Source organism: Aquila chrysaetos, chromosome 4 (assembly GCF_900496995.4).
Source record: "Aquila chrysaetos chrysaetos chromosome 4, bAquChr1.4, whole genome shotgun sequence".
Lineage (NCBI taxonomy): Eukaryota > Metazoa > Chordata > Aves > Accipitriformes > Accipitridae > Aquila > Aquila chrysaetos.
The window spans coordinates 54324073-54341703 of record NC_044007.1 but is presented as its reverse complement, the minus strand read 5'-3'; the positions used below and the strand labels follow the sequence as shown (position 1 = coordinate 54341703).

The window sequence follows — 17631 nt, the reverse complement described above, 5'->3', positions numbered from 1 at the left end:
TACCTAAAGAGTTGACTAGGCATTGGTGTCCAGCCTCTGGAGAAGGCTGACTACTGGGGTCTCAGCTGGACTCAGAGTCATCTCTGATCAGCTGCATCACGAAGTACTTCAGTGCCTCAGCCCCTATCTTCTCTCCTTTTTCTGGTATTTTAATCTTCTTTAGTTTAGATGGCTACTCAGTTACCCAAATTCTGTGTGCAGAGCTTGGGGTAGAAAATTTCAGGGGCAGTAGGCTGCATGCATTGCAAAAGGAACATAGTAAAACCAGGTACTTCCAACAAGCCTCATCACTGTCTTCTGATTGCTGTCCCATCCACATGGCAACTTGCCTTCAAATTCGGCTGTAGCTGCTACCAGGTAGGGTTTCCGCTAATTGTGCAGTTGTAACCAGCATTTCATGGCAACAGTTTATCCTACTTTTTGGGGGTTCAGATAGCCCATAGTCATCTTCCAGTAAGTGAATCAGAGTTCTGCATTTTTGCCGTGTATTCCTTATTCATCCTTTTGTACAGGTTTGATGACTCCTCCTCCCCCTTAGTTCTGCACGTAGTAGGACATCCCCAAATACAGTCGTAACAGTGCTGCTGTTCTCTGCCTCACCTAGGCAAAGAGGCTTTGCAATAGATGGATGTGCTAAAAAGCACCAATAACAAACATCAACAAGACATATGCAATTTGCATACCTACGCTTGTTACAGCAGAGAAACTAGTTATTGTTAGTTAAATTCTAAGATTATGTTCAATCAGTTACAAAAAAAAGCCAAAGTCTGAAAGAAATGTTGTCTTCTGACAACTGAAAATTGCATTGCTACCTTTTTTTTTTTTTTTTTTTTTTTGATTAGCAGCAGAGGAGGGCAGGCAAAGTAGAAGGGTTTAGATTCATGGCCAAGTTCCCCTGTTTGTCAACAGGATAGCAGTAACAGTGTTATAACTTGTGTTTTGCACAACATATATCTCAGGTTCTAATAAATATACAATACCTTACCCCCCAAATCAGTAAAAGAAACAGGCAAGCACTAACTACAAGTAATTTTGTTCCATTTAATTATCTTCCAAAAATGCATCACAAAGTTCAGAAGCTTATCTTGCTAACATGAAACTTGTCAACTCCCCTTTTAACTGACTCCAGCCCTATAGCTTTGAAGCTTGCTAGGGCTGTGGGGCATAGAGCTGAGCAGATTTCTCAGGAAGTTTTGTGTATCTGTGTGAGTGGCAGTGTACAATGATTGTGGTCTCACTGTAGCTCTTTGTAACCATTTCCAATGTCACAGTGACCAGCAGTTATTGGAAGAGGAAGTTTCCAGCTGCAAGTATCTTTAATTTGCAACTCTTACCTACTGGCAGAAAGAAACCTGCTGGGACCGGTATGCATCCCTATTAAAGTTGTGTGAACTCTTTTTTATACTTTTAAATACTCAGTTTACGTGACACTTCTGATGTCGTGATGATTACATAGGAATTCTCATTAGGTTTCCCTTTCACAACTAATGAGTGCTACTAAAACAATTTTTATACTTAAGCAATGGGATGTGTAGAGTGGAACTAGAGATGAGTCAGCAGTTAGCTAAGGTTATTTGAATAGCAATATAAACCATGTCTGTTCCACAAAGGTCATACCAAGTGCCTAGTATTTAGACACTACCACTCTGGTGATATGAATTCTCTTAAGACTCTCATGTTTTTTAGAGCAAGCATCATTCTATTTGACATTTGGATGTTGCTGTATTAAATACCCGCTACTTGGATGACAGGGAAGAATGTTTGACATCATTGGTACTATTCACAGTGAGGCATGCCTGCCAGATTGACAGATGCTGCTCTCTCCCCATCTAGGGGAGTTAGGCACTAAAATTAGTAACTATTAAAACAAGCATACTGAGTAAGGATCTGCTGAATCTCATCAACAAGAAATACTGAAGAGAAGGTAAGGAGTCGCCACTGCTCTCTTTACAGGAGTTAGGGCTGTAATCCACAAGTAAGGACAGCGCAGCTTACAAAATGACTGCCCTGGGTACAGAGATAGCGGAGGTGCTCGAGGATAATCAGGTGCTTATACCACAGCAGCTTACAGCACACAACGTTAAAGCAGAGTTAAGGGCAGTGACAACCTTTGCAAATTATTACCTACACTGATGGGGAGTATGTGGGGGGGGTTAGGCCAGATACAGGATGTGCGAGACAGTTCCCTGGTGAGGCACTGCTTCTCACAAACAGTCCTGGAGAGGAAACAGTTTATAAGCTAAAACTCATTTAGGGTTCAGCTCTGTTGCCTCCACAACCACAGGAAACAAGCATACCAGCCCACTTGTGAATCACAGCTTTTGGGAATTTCACCTTGAAGAGCAGGAAAGAGTCTTTCTTCAGGTAGAATTGATCTCTTTCATTCCTTCTGCTGGGATCATTGTCTGAGCTCCTTCATTTGCCAAAAAAGAAAAAAAAAAAAAGAAGCACAATAAGAAACACAGCTGCTTGTGATGGTTCCACCCTCCCTTATTCAATTGTTCAGTGGTTTAACATTCAGCCTGAATGTTGCAGACCTACTTTTCTCCTGGCTGAGAGGATTCAAGGCCACATTGTTCCAGCCCTCCACTCAAGTGACCTAGCTACAAAACAACTGAATTAATAATAAAACAAATAAAAGGAGAAAGACATCCCACCATAAACGCCTTCATGTTCTGCTGACCCACTTCAGTAAGAACACTTGCAGATTCTGTATGGCTCTTACTGAGACTGATTTTGCCAGGACTGAGAACTGCAATTAGTCTATAAAACCAGTGTTACTGGTTCCAGACAGACACAGACTTTAAGGCACCTTCTGCATCAGAAGTGAGCAGGGTTTAAAACTTCTTTGCAAGAGAAATCCCAGGCCTCTGAATTACCCACCAAAAGTCCGTTTGTATCAGTCTGACATGTTTGTATCAGAGCATTAAATGCCATAAAACTTGAGAGATTAAAACAAAGATTCTCCCAAAAGCAAGGCTAAGAACATTAGCATTAGTGAATTACAGCTCGTCATCACAAGTCCAAATGCCATATAGGCGTTGCTATACAGCAACATAGCCCTGGCCCATAAGCAAGAACTGGGGTTTAACAATTGGCAGTTATTGCTATAGATAAACACCAGCTGCCTCACTCCGAGCCTCAGCAGTTTATATCACAGGTTGTAGTCTTTCCTATGTAAACAAAGTTATGCAAACATATAAATTTGAATTTGGGGTAGTTTTTCAAATCTAATCTTACAAAACAAGAGCGCTTACTGAGAAATGAAATGCACCAGCAGTGTATCTGGGTTGAGTTACAAGGAAGGCCTTAAGTCCTTTTGAAACCCAATCTTTTTCAAACGTACACCACGTGTGTGTTTGTCCATACATGACTGTTAACAATGCCTTGCAGATACCTCTTTTTACTCTCTTCTGTAATGAATGAATTTGATTAAAGAGCCAAAATTCACTGCATACAAAAGCTGCAATTTGAAAAATCCCGACAGCATTAGTCCGTGTTGTGGTAGGAGCAGATCTTCAGTGGGAACGGACCGTATTTTCCTCTGTATGCTGCACCAAAGGGACTCAAAAAAAAAAAAAAAAAAAGGTCGTTTTGTGAGCCGTTTGCCCTTCAGCCAAGTGAAGTGCTAGGAGCTGTAATGCCACCTACTGATGGCTCTGGATACTGGCCTCAAGTTCCCAGCCGCCTCCCTCGGGAGGAAAGGCAGACTCGCCTGTGGTGCAGAGGGAAGGAGGGAGGCTGTCCTCAGCGGGGGGGGCTGGTGAGGACCTGGCCGACTTCGCCTCCTTCAGACAGGGCAAAATTGGTTTCACTGATAGTTTATGAAAGTTCTTTTTCGAGTTTTTATCTCTGCCCCCTCAAAATGTAACTATTTTCAGCAAAAAAGGAGCCACTGAGAGAAAACTTATTTTTGAAGCATGTGGATTTCTTCTTCTGTCTTCTCTGAAAGCATTTTGAACCCTTTTCCCCCCTCTCTGTATTTCAGTACCTTCCATACTCTTCTTACAGGCCTACTGTTAGCATCCTGTGACCCTTTCTTTGCAGCATTCCCATTCCTTTGCAAAGCTAACTGGGACTGAGAGCAGAAGCTTCTGAGCTTTTTCTTACAGATACCAGTGAACGATTTTTATGGCACTGTCCTTCTCAAAAGACTACAATCCTGGTAGGTTATTCATGAAAGAACAGTGTATTTCTAAAACAAATAATCACTGTCTTCTAATGAAATTTATTAAAAGTTCAATTTGCAATAGCAGCCTACGAGGAAACAGCAAAATGCTCTCAGCCAGATGACATTTCTTAATTTTGTAACCTAAATTCTTAAGGGATAACAATATAATTCCTAGAAGTGACAAAAGCAGCTCTGATCACCCTTTCTCTCAAGGCCAAAAAACCAGAACCACAAGTATTCAGATTATGGCCAAGTTGCTTCAGAGTACTGTATCAAATCTGCTATGCATTCCATATCGCAAGAACTAGAGGATATAATTACGAGAAATGGAACAAAAGGAATGCTGCCTTCTCACACACCCAAAGCACCACTCTCACCAGAAGCTCTTAAAAATGTATTGTATATTGACTGTTTCATTTGGAAAGCAAGAATAACATTTTCAGATAGAAAACAAAAAGGACAGAGACAGCACACCCTCCTTCTTCATCCAGCCCCATTCTCACTGCACTTTGAAAAAAGATGGGAAGAGAAAAGAAAGGAAAAAATAAATGGTTGCAATGAAATGTAATGAATTCTACATTGTCAGTCCTGCAGATCTGGTAAGAGGCATCACTCAAGCATTCTACTCACACACACTATCTTTTTTTAAGAAAACACTAGGATTTACCATGTAAGTTTTTAAAAAGCAGTATTAATACTGTACTCAGTGTCAAGAAATAAAGGCACTGAGGTGGTAAAATACTCCCTCAATGACATCCACAAGATTTAAAATGTTTAATGTGCAAGTCTTAGACAGAAATCATTAATTTACAATGTACTAAAATTCAAAGGATGGGAATTTCTTCATTGTATATGCTCATAGTAGTAAGTGAAGTAGTCAGTCCCTGAAGTACAAACAGCAGTATGCTTAAATGACTTACGCTTCATTTTTAAGGCAAAAATAGGTAATAACATGACTGCATACAGTTGCAAAAAATATTTTCAGATATGATTAAACACTCCACTTCTTGCATGAAAATTTTAATCATGTACTTAATATAGCAGTGTTTTATTTGAAAAGTTACCATTAAAAATGTAAAATTAATCTAGCTAGGATGAGTAGCACTGACACTTTTACCTGGGCCTCCACATTTACTGATCTTTTTCCCTAAACCTCTATCACTATAAGCTGTCCTCTCTCCCTGCCATTTCCATCCAGTCTTATTACAAAGGTGCAGGTGTGCCTGAGCAGCCCCAGAGTCCACAGAGGAAAAAGCTGGAATGCTAAAAATGTATGCAAAAGGTCCCAACAAGAAAAAAAGAAAAAACAGATCCCAAGAAATAAAATTAATGGGGGAAAAAAACCCACTATCTGCCGGTATCCAGGGATTTGCTCAGTCATCCTTGTCTTTTGCTCCATGTTTCAGGATGCGTGTGAATTCAATGTAGTTGAAATTCCCCTTTTTGTCGATCGGTGCCTCTCTGTACAGCTCATCTACCTCTTCATCTGTGAACCTGTCTCCCATTGTTGTCAGCAGCTCTCGCAGGTAGTCTTCCTGGATGAACCCTAGAATGAGACGTATAGAGAGAAACACAAAAGGGAAGCCGTTCCTTAACTGAGTCTTCAGAAGCAGTAAGACAGACACACCAACAGACATGCAATTAACTAATACAGCATGTAATATATGCATTTGCACCAAGAGCCCAAAATACTTTCTTAATTAAATTCTAAAGAAATTCCTTGAATACAAAGGGGAAGAGGAGGGAAGTTTGATGCATTTCATACAGATTTTTGAAAAGAGGGCCTGATCTGCTGGGATCTAGTAACACCTATTTCCATCTACTGATCTTCAACAGCTCAAAGTGGAAAAACAAGTTCCTGTCACTGCTAGTCTTCATTACACAAGCTGTTCTCTTAATTGAATTATATATTTTTTTACTTAATTGGATATATTTGCGCATCCTCTATAAACTAGTTTCCTCTGGGGACTAAATAACCACTGGTTGGCTCTTCACTGCTGCACAATACTGTTGCTGGAGGTGGTTTACGTGGATACAGTGAACTGCTGGCAAGCGTCCAGGGAAAGAGTTTATAACAGAAAAGACTTTCAGACAGGATTGAGCAAGTTAACTCAGGAGGGAGGAATAATGTTTACTGTGGAGAGGTAGAGGGGGAGATAATAGTAAAAAAGAGGTAGGATATATTAAGTTATTTATTTTATGCTAAAATATTTAGCAGAAGATTTTGGAGGAAATTAACAAAGACATAAAAATGAGCAGTTGCTAAGTATGTTCTGTTAATTCAGTTTCAATAGATGGGCAGAACCACCAGTTGCCAAATAATTCCAGGAAAGTTTAGAGATGAAAAAAGGAATCCACACAACAAATGGTAGACAGAAGAATGCAGAAACCACTTAATGTTGAAATAAGACCTACCATGCCTTTAAATGCACAATAGTTGCTTCACTTGAGAAAGAAATTGGTTATTGAACTTTAGTTGGAGAAATATCAATAAACCAGAGGAGGTAGAAGTATGTTAAAAAAAAAAAAAATATATAAAAACTGTGTAGAACAGCTGGAAAGCATAAGAAGACACCCACATCAACTGATGTAGATTCAGTTAGAATGTGATAAAAAAAAAAAAAAAAAAGTTCTGCTTTGGAAAGAGAGTTGAATAACTTAAGCAAACAGAGTTAATTAAAGAGACAAAGCCAAACGGAATCAGGGGACCAAAAGGCAGTCAGTGAACATGACAAATTATCATGGGGCTGGTATATGCTGTGGGGAAGGGAAAAAAACACGTGTTTCAACATATGCTAATCAAAACAGCATCATATCCCAGTGTAGACGAGCCCTTGACCACTGACTCCAGATGAAGAAGGCTAACAGCAATGTTCTACTTTAAAAACAGGGAGAACATTCAGATAGCCAGGCCCATCTTAATCAGGTCAAATTTTGGAGTTGCCTTTTTGCAGATGTGTATAAAGAAGGGGGAAAAAACAGCTAAACAGATTAGGCTCTCTATTTCTGCAGTTCTACAGAGACCAAGTAGTGATGAGAGATGACATAAGGATTAGTATTCAAAGAATGCAAGGCCTTTGGTGCTGCAAGTTTAGCCTCAAGGACTTAATTGCTTCTGTTTGAACAGCTAGGTGTTTAAACACTGACCTAAGTTGCCAGACTAGGAATACACTAAAAGTTTTAGCAGCACTGAATTGTAAAGCAAACAGTACTCCCACTCTCCCTCACACAGAGCTTCAGTGTAGATGGAGAGTAACAAATTAATGAAACAAAATTTAAGATTCACCCCGTGGCAGACAGCACAAAACAGATGACAATGCAAGATCAAAGAGCAGAAGATATACCAAAAGTAGACAGATGCAACTTTTATACTAATTTCATAGTACTACATACGATAGTAACACTGAAGCAACATACCCAACTAGATTGGCAATACAGAAAATATAAGTAAAAAAAACCCACACTTACTTTATCCTCACCAGGAGGATCTGATTTTTATTATTCTCTTTCAAAAGAGCTACACTGATGTAAAGCTAGAAAATCAGGCCCATAACACACATGCACGTGGAGATTATGAAGTAAAAAAAAAAGAAAAAAATAAAAAGGTTTGACAGCTGGAGATGATTTTGTTCATTTTTAAAAGGAACAAACTGATCAGAAGCCAAATCTGAAAATAAAATGAATAAAAGGCACACATAACATGGGTTCTACAAATACATCACACATAATTTTGAAGACTGCATTTTGACTATTATGAATCAAAAATCAATAAAACAGCATAACTATCTAATATGTTTCCTGGTTAAAATTTGAGGATGGCATAAGGCACAAAAGAGACCGTGGAACCATTATCCTCAAATCATCCTAGGACTAGACTAAAACATTTACCACACAGAGATGAAAGATAATAAAATCAATCTTATCAGTACATGGAGGCCTGAACTAGTAACTTATTGTTTACATAGATTTAGAAGGTTACTGTTCAAAAGAACTGGTAGCACAATCATTTTCTTTATATTATAATTCGCAGGCTCTTGTTTTGGTGCACACAAAAAAACCCTGTAGCACAGTGAGTCAGACTACCTGTGGAGAGAAAATAATTAACCTACTAACAAAACTTCCTTCTCTAGGAGATGGTAAAGAGATTTCCCTTGAGAGGGAGGAAGTCAATTAACATTTGAAAAGGCCTTACCAACAGAAAGCCTGTTTACCTACACCTCGGCAGGAAGGGAATGCTCTTTGAAAAGGCAAAAGGTGCTAAAAATACACAGACTGAAAATAGCTGTTTGAAATGGAATAAATCCTTTGAAAGGTTCAGAGCACATATCCACAGGTTAGATTGAAATATTGTGGTGGCCAGTTGTGAGAAAAGTTATAGGTGCAGTGACATCTCTAGTAGAGAGGCTACATAATTTCGGCATGCACTAGAAATACATGTTCACAAGATGTCAAAGCGCTGACATTCTGTAATTCCGCAGAACTGCCCTAAGGATTCATCCCTGGTTGCTACGCACTTCTCCGGAATCTTAGCCTACATGAATAAATAAATAAAAGCATAAACTCTAACCTCAAGATTATAGGCTCAACCTTGAAAGCCTGATACAGTAAAACTCAGCTCTGCATTTTCCTCTTTTCCCCCATCTTGCTATGCAAGTCAGTCCAATCTGTAATTTCTGTCTTCTAGACCCCACCCAGTTTTTATCTTTAGATCATCAAGGCTACAGCCCTTCCTGCAACCTGAAAACAAACTGAGCTGCGGGTGAGGGCATGACACCTGGCATTTGTCATCAGAGCCATAACATACACTAGGCAAGATAAGGGTTCAAAAGACTTTATGTAGTCTGGACAACTTGTCTTGAAATGTTAAAAACAGCGAAGAATTCAGATGCATCTCAGATGTACCGCAGGGGGAGGACAAACTCAGTTGTATTACAGATTTCACATCTGTTACCTTTTCAGTGCTGTAGAAAATCACATATCACCAATCTGAAGTCCTCATCTTCTTAGACAAAATGCATCTTATCTTGCAGTTTGAGGAACATACATGCTGCCCAGTTAAAACACTCTTCTTCAAAGCCCCACAGAACAACATTACTACTAGTTCTCAGTACTCACACAGAACAGCCAGTTTTTACTCTCAGTCAGTAATAAGTCAAATTCTCATTACTTGGTAGAATATGCCAGTTACGATTACTGTCAGGCTTCATTTATAAAGGTTCCAAAAACCGGCATACTATTTAGAAACCCAAATAAAAAACATAAAAGCAACCCCCCTCCCCCACAAGCAGTTGAGTTTCACCCACGTACCTGTTGCTTCTTCGTCAAAGCAAGCAAAAGCATTCCTGATTACATCTTCTGGGTCTGTGCCATTTAACTTCTCACCAAACATTGTGAGAAACATGGTGAAGTTTATGGGGCCTGGAGCCCTCATTCATCATAGCATCCAGGTATTCATCCGTCGGATTCTTTCCTACAAATAAAGGGATTCATACTTGTTTTAGCTTTCAAACTAAAAGAAAAAGCAATCTGCATAGCGCAATACAAACCAAGACATCTCTCATAAGCTATCCCAAACTCAATTATTTTAACAGCACAAATTTGCTTGGCAACTGTAAACAGGAAAGTGTCATTACCAAGGGAGGCGAGCATATCATGCAAGTCCTCTTTGTCAATGAAGCCATCCCTGTTCTGGTCAATCATATTGAAGGCCTCCTTGAATTCTTGAATCTGCGACTGATCAAACATTGCAAATACATTGGAAGTGGCACGCTGAGGGCGCTTCTTGGTGGTCTTCGTCTTTGCCTTTTTGCTGGACATGTTGATTTTTGGACACTAGGGAGAGAAGTAAATATGGTAAATACAGTAAGATCAGAGCTAGGACTTAAAAAAAAACTGTACTAAGGTTTAACGTTAAAGTTCACCAATAGAAAACACCTCTAACACACTTCCATTTCCTCTCATCAGAACATATTTCTCTAATCAACAAGGGAAGAAGAGAAGCAGAAAATACAAACAAATGAAAGACAGACTCCTAAAAAAAAAAAAATCACTACAAGAAGACATAAGTTAAACTGGAATTTCAGACTTCAAAGGGACAGCTTTTGTCTGGATTCCTTCTTGATACATGCACCTGCAAGAAGGGAACTCAGACTGGTCTCAAGTCTAGAAGAACAAAGCTAGGTTTTGAGAGCTGTCATTAAACCCGTGAAAGAGCTCTGTATGGATATAGACACACAATAACTGTGTGCAATATTAGCTAGTGCAGGAAGGAGAAACACAACTCAGTTCACCTGAGCAATCTCTAAAGCAGCTATACTTGACACCTGACAGTGATAAGTAGTTGCTATTTTGTATAATGATGGGTCTCTCGCCTTGCCTTGCCTTCCACTATTTAAACCACCCTAAAACTAGGGGAAAACTGCACAAGCTACATTTCTGCTCATACCAATAAGTTCTTCCTGACCTCCATTTACTTTTATGCATTTAATTTTACCTGAAATATACTACAGGTCTGCCATACCTGAAAGTCAAACTCTGCTGCCTACTCCTTTAACCAAAAAGGGAAAGCTACCAACTCGCACTGCTTTTGCTCATCTCGCTACAGAAACTGCTCAGAAAAAGGTATCTTCACCTGTAACACTCCAGCTAAGCGAGTTTGGGTCTGAACAACGCAGAGCAATGGCCACGCTTTGGTCCATTTCATTGCTACCACTGTCACTTAATCTACCTCTTGCTAAGCCTACACGCAGCCCCTTTCGGCTTCAACCCCTTGCTCGAAGCTCGGCGCTGGCCCTTCGACCTCGCCGACGGTTGAGGCTGAGGCTCCGGCCGGAGCCTCAGCCTCAACCGTCGGCGAGGGCCGGCCCGGCGCCATCACTTCTCCTCAGCAGCATCTGCCCCAACGGCTGCCACCAACGGTCACGCTCTCCACAGCCCGTTCCCGCCCCCAAACGCCTCCCCACTGGCAGCACCCGGACCCTCCCAGCCTCACCCCAACGGTCGCTGCGGGGACCCGGTACCAGGCAGAGGCGGAAAGGAGGTAAGCGGCGGCGGCACTCCCGCTCCTTCCCGGAGAAACCATCGCCCTCCCCACCGGCGGGTGAGGGACGGGCGGCGGGCCGACAGCGGGGGGCGGCGGGAAAAGCGGCGGAGGGCAGCGAAACAGCAGAGAGGCTTTCCTTTCCCCTAACGACCGCAGCCCCTCCCCTCCTCGGGGCGGCTGGTTCAGGACGTTCCCGCCAACCGATTCTCCCCCCTCCTCCGGCAGCGTTGGCGCAGCCCGGGGGAAGCCGCCACCGCCGCCGGCCGGTGCTGGGCCCCGGGCGCCGCCTGCAGGTGTCGGGCAGCGGGAAGAGATGGAGGGAGTCCCGCTGGCGCCTGCCGCGGGCCCTGAGGCTGGGGGGGTGGGAGGTGGGGGAGGCGTGCTGGGCGGGGGAGAGCCCAGAAAAGCTGGTGAGGAAGGATAAAGCGGAGCTGCCTTAAAAACAAGCCTCAGCCGGCGACCGCCGAGTTAACAGGTTCATGGTGTCATAGCAGTGAGGTAAATGAAGCCCGATCATTTGGTAACATACTGCCTGAATTAAGTGTAAGGTGTTATCCTTACATTCAGTCTTCCTCATGTTTCGCTTAAGGGATCAGAAAAATTCCAGTTTGCATCTTCAACTCTGCTAAATGAGTACTCCCGCACGACCAAGAGTTAACACTTCTGCAGCCATAGATTACAAGACCCCTCGGAGGAGTTATTCTTGCTTGTTTTTTCTTGATGAAAGCAGTGCAAAGGATAACACAATTTTTTTTTTCTTTTTTCATTTACTAATGTAAGGGCCTCAAAGAAGTTGAGGTACGACCTCTTTGTAGTGCTCCTGAGGATGGGTTCTGAAATGACTAAAGCTGTTTGTTTTTAGCTCATGACCGCTTCCGCATTTCGGAAATTTTTCTGAATGGAATGCTTATTGACATTTTGCATACTGAAGTCCTATATAAATCACTTGGGCCTCAAGAAGCTGTCATTTAGTACACAAAAAGACTCTGAAATATTGTCAGATGGGAAAGCTGCACTGTCAGTTCATCATTGTTTTACCTCCTTTCCTACCTGTTATCAGTTTCATTGGTGTACAGTCAGTATCTTGGTAAATAATAACTTAAGGAGAAAAGGGAAAAAATAGATGAACGGGCTTTTGCTGAAATTACCAATTACATTTACAAATGTAATTGGATTACATTTAGGCACTGTACATACTGAAGTTAATACATAATCTAGAAGTTGCAGTCCCAGATTTGAAGTGAGACACTTCAACTGCTAAAAGGCCAAACTTTCTTTCCCTGCTCTCCCCTCAAATTAGAAGTTATTTCATGAGGTCTGAGAATTTGGCCTAATTAGCTTATAAGAATACTTCCCTGATGAATTTTAACATCGGTCTTCTAAAATTTGCCTCAAAATGCAATGGGAAAAAATATTAAACTTTGCTGAATTGAGAGCATGCTCATGAAAAAGTTTTGGGGAAAAATCCTCTGTACTTATTAGACATGGCACATAGTTTCAGGATAATTACATGCAAAGTGTGAGTGGGCAGAAAAGGAGTAGAAACACCGAGATAGTAATAGAGTTATTAAAATACTCTGTGATAATCTTGAACAACTGAATTGTGTGTTTAATTATGAAAATAGTCATTTGATATCTTAATTTAAAATCCTTTCATCAGTTACTTTAAATTGAACCACTGCTGCAAACATGCTACTCTATATTGTATTGTTTTTCATGCTATTAAAAAGGTGTTATATGAAACCTGTCACCGCGTATGTTGTTCCCAGTGTTTAACTTTCAAAGATGTGAGAAGAGGTACAGTAATATTACTTGCCCAGCATTAGATCAGTTCTTACTGACGAAATTTTCTGTCTGTGTCTGTTTCTCAAAGCTTTTGTCTCCAATTTGTTGCATCATAATGGAAAGGCAAGCAGACCATTTTCTGTGTGATGTAAACCTATATAACACTTTTACAAATGGTTCAATTTTACTTGATTCCAGCATTCATGATAGCACTAAGGATATTTAAAGGGGAAAAAAGGGATTTGTTTTGCCTCTTATAATATTTGCAGAATATTTTTTTGCTCATTGACACAAATCTTAAAAAGAAAAGTAAAAAAAAGGACTTTTTTTGGTGAATGTATTAGCTGTGCTTCAGCGCTTAATTAAGAAGATGTGTTGTGGTGATCTCTCAGGTGAACAGGAATTTGTTTCTGCTGTTTAAACCTCCCTCTGGAGAGGATGCTGCTTGAGGATGGTACCCATGAGCTGCCCGCAGCCCTGAACAGTGCTTAGTTCACTGTGACTGTGCATCCCTGGCTGATGCTGGAGAAGAGCGTGGCTGTAATCCCATTTCCTGCTGCCTTACAGACTCTTTCTGAGAGTACAGTGAAACCATGGGCTGTTTCCTGAGTGTGCAGGCCCTTTCTTGAGTAGGCAGGCTCCCGTGCACTCTGATGGTACTCCCTGGCTGCAGGGATAGCTGTGCTTGCAGATCCCTATCTGATGGGACAGCAGGCCTGGTCTTGAAGGCAGCCTTCGGGCTTGTCTAAAAAAACAGTCCAGGCACATCCTAGGGAGAGCTTATTCCAGGAAGCCTGAGGTTGAAATGAGCATCTCTGCTTCTAAGTGGTTCATCCAGACTTTTGCCACCACACAGTGCCAAGTATGTCCAGACTGAAGCATTTCTGCAACCGCTCTGCAGGGAGAGCGTGCCCTCCCTGCTGCCCTGTGTGCTGGCCGGCCGCTACGAGAGCGTGTGGGGCCAGGGAGCTGTGGGGCTGGCTGTGCGCTGGAAGGGTGCTGGGGTAGCTGGTGGTGCTGTACCACCAAAGGGTGCCACCCAGTGATGAGCTTCGGTTTTATACAGCGTTTGGTTTGTGGGCTGGGGAAAAATTCTTGCACTACCACACCCAAGAATGTATGCCAAAAATGTGTTTATTTCTCAGTACTGCATAATTTCCTGCATAAGCTGTGCAGAATAGGAATTAATTTATCCATTCTGAAAACATGATTTTTTTAAAAAATGCTTAACTCTTCAGTTTTCTTCTACTACTTTTTCCTTTGTTACTCCCACCTTCTTTCTCATTTATGTCAGTCTTGTTTAAGAAAAAACCTTTTTAAGCAAAATGTATAAAATTTGCCTGTCCTTTCCATCTAAAACACTCAAATACTTCAGTACTGTTGAAATGTTTTCCTAGGTTTGTTTTCTTTGGATTGTCTAAAAGTCTTCAAAACTATCTCTTTCATACTTAAGTTCTAAGGCTGTTATAGACAGCAAGCAATTTACGCTAAGCCTTTTCCCTCCTTTCATTTAATTCTCTCCATTTCCCCAACTCTGATGAATTACGATGACAGTGCAAATATTTGTGATTACTTGGTTGCTTAATGAAGCAGAATCAGTCTGTGTCATATGATGTTTCTTTATGAGTCTCATTAATGTTACAGGAACAGCTGCATTGGCTCACAGTAAAAGTCTGCCTAGTCCAGTGTGCCCTAGCTGTAAAGAGATGTGTATTCTGGATGTGGAAGGCAGGGAGCAAAGTCTTGGCTATCCTTTGGTGAGCTGCTGTTCCCACAGACTGTGTCTGTGCTGTCTGCTCCACAAAGGCAACTGTGCTTAACAGGTTGGGGCCAGGGGACTGGTCTGCTTGTTTGAGGTCATGGTGTACCGCTTGCTCACTGCAAGGCCATAAAAAATACCAGGATCATCCCCAGCGCCTGCATTTGGCCATACACAACAGTGAGGAGCAGAGCAAGTCTGTCAGGATTGCTCAGGCTGGAGTTTTGCTCAACATTCAAATCTTGCTGCCTCCTAAGAACGTGAGAACCCCAAAGCTGGGGTTAAATGAGATTGTCCAAGTCTCACCCTGACTTTTCAGCAAGTCAGAATTGGTCTTGACAGTGGGGAAGGGGAAGTCCAGCACCTGTGTCCTCTTATTGCTGCTTGCATCTCTAGGTGAAGCACCAGTGGGATGTGCCTACGGGTTCCTTGGATGCCTTCAACAAATAATAGATGCTGTGAGGTGTCCCCTACCAGGTCTCTGGAGGGTTTTATCATTTTGGGTTTTTTCTGTAATTTGGAATCATCAGGGTTTTTTTAAATCTCTTTTTCTATACTTCCTCTTCTTTTTGGAGGAGAGAGTACACTGGGTGCTTTTAGCCTAGTCTTAAGGGGAGAGCAGCAGCAATGGCCATATGCAGGTATTTAGGGAAGAATAAGAATCAGGGGAGGCTATGATATCTTCCCAGAATCCTCTCCCAATCTCTACTATGTTTAGCTCATGGAGGGGTAAAACACCCTGAGCCAGATGTGGTATTTAGTAACCTATGATTAACTTCTTTCATGAGCTTGCCTAATATGTAATCCTTGAATTGATGTAAATTTAGCATCCGTGATATCCTTTGCAGGTATTTTTGGATTCCTTTGCAAGGTTGCTATTTGTTACACGAAGAAATTCACCTTACTAATTTTGAACCTACCTATTCCTATTTTTATTCGAAGCTCTAGACTTTGTACTGGAAGAAAAGCTAAGGCTGAATTATGTGTCCACCTCTTGTGTGTTACTTTTGCTTCTAGAGAGCTCTTGCATGTTCCGTCAGCTGTAGCAAAGAGTCCCACTTATGTAATTTTTCTTGTACAGAAGCTATTCCATACCCTTGGTCATCATAGAAGTATGACTGAGGATACGCATGGGAAACAAACAAAAGAATCTAAAAAGAGAGACTAGATGAAAAAGCATATTTGTGATTTTCACATTGAATTAAGAATTTAAAATGTGTGAAAGTTGGATGGAAGGTTTTGCCAATTAGGACATTTTTTCTGAGCATGTTATCACTGTTCAACAAAAGTAGCAAATGCTACTTGCAGAGGTTAAATATTGACAGCACAATCAAGTATTTCCAAATTTTGTTCTAAGTCATTCCTAGATCAAAAGTCTAAGTCATTTAACAAAAGCATTTTGACTGTCAATTGCTTCACCTAGTATTTTGGCTCATCCCTCTGCCTTTCCATCCCTTCTTCCCTGATTCCAGCTGGCATCTGCTATCTCAAGTGCAGTGCTGTATCAGAGTGACAGTCATTCTTTTTGTGATGCTGGGAGTGTCCCAGAGTTGTTCTGGAATTTTTCCAAAAATAGCTACAGCACTGTGATCCAAAGAGAAAATGTTTGAGAAGTTGTGAGTGAAAAAAGGGATTCTGAATGTTACTGATTTGTCATTGATTTGTTGTTAGTTAGAATTAATCATATTCAATTTTAATATTTTAGCAAAATCATATGTATGTTGCATTTTATACATTTAACCACCAACCAGTACCTGCTGTGAAATCCCCTGTATAGCCCCATACCAAGACCGGAGAAATTGGCTAAAATCATCTAGTAGGAACATTCAGAACTTAGATAACAAGATAAAGAAATTAAAATCTGATTATAAAAGAGTTTGGTTTGACTAAAAAGTAGAAAATTGTGAAGCATAACTATGGGAGTGTTAAGTTTGAAATGTAGCCTTAGGAACTTAGGAGCTTAGAAAACGTATAATGTGTAACCATAAGAATTTAAGTATTGTTCAAAATCATTTAACCACAGAAGTTTTGACAAAGATTGGTAGTCTTGTAGTGTTTGTTTTAGAAACTAAGGAAACCGTTATGGACACCAGTTTGCTGCTTGGAGACACCTGAGAGGTCAAGAAGCGGAGGAGTGAGGAAGACTGTGAAAGACCACCAGAGGACTCCTGAGGACCACCAGAGACCTTCACTGCGCCTGCATAAAGGACATTTACATATGCTAATGATTTCCCGGAAGTCTAATGAATATGTATAACTTTTCTTGGAAATCTAATGAATATGCATCAATAAGTCCTAATATAAGGTGTATTGTTTTGGTGACAGGTGTGGGTGGTTCGTGAGAGGACTCGCCCGCGCACCCGGCCGTCAATAAAGAAGTGTCTGCTTATCTACACTAAATTGGTGTTGATAAGTTCTTCATTCCGAGCTTTTCGGTAACATGAATGCATGTCTTCTCTTGGGTCTCTTGGAAGGCCTCAGAGCAAGACTTCTCACCGGCTGCGGGGTATTCCTTGTTCTCAAAGACCTCGAATAAAAATGGTATGTTACTGCTTTCCCAGTTGGTCCCTGCCACAATGTAGATGCTGATGCATGAAAAATAAAGGCTCTCAGAGAATGTACTGGAGCCCATAGAAGGAAGATATATTCTTTCTCCACACTGAAAATGAGAAATAGCTCTGTTTTGACTTTATGGTAACTTCCAGCGTGCGTAGCTGAGGAAAAGGTGAGAACACAACTTCTCTAGAGCATTGTATGACAACGATATGCCAGGGCCAAGGACAAAGGAGAGAAATGTAACGGAACATAAGTAAAATAAAGTCAGTCTCTGAAGTGTTGTAAAACAAGAGAAAACAACCCCCCCCAAATAATTAT

At 41.1% G+C, this 17631-nt stretch overlaps 1 pseudogene; it reads right to left on the bottom strand.

Annotated features, from left to right (window-relative positions):
• Window positions 1-4931: 4931 nt before the first annotated feature.
• On the bottom strand, window positions 4932-11486 carry LOC115340209 (annotated as a pseudogene).
• Between the last annotated feature and the right edge of the window lie 6145 nt (window positions 11487-17631).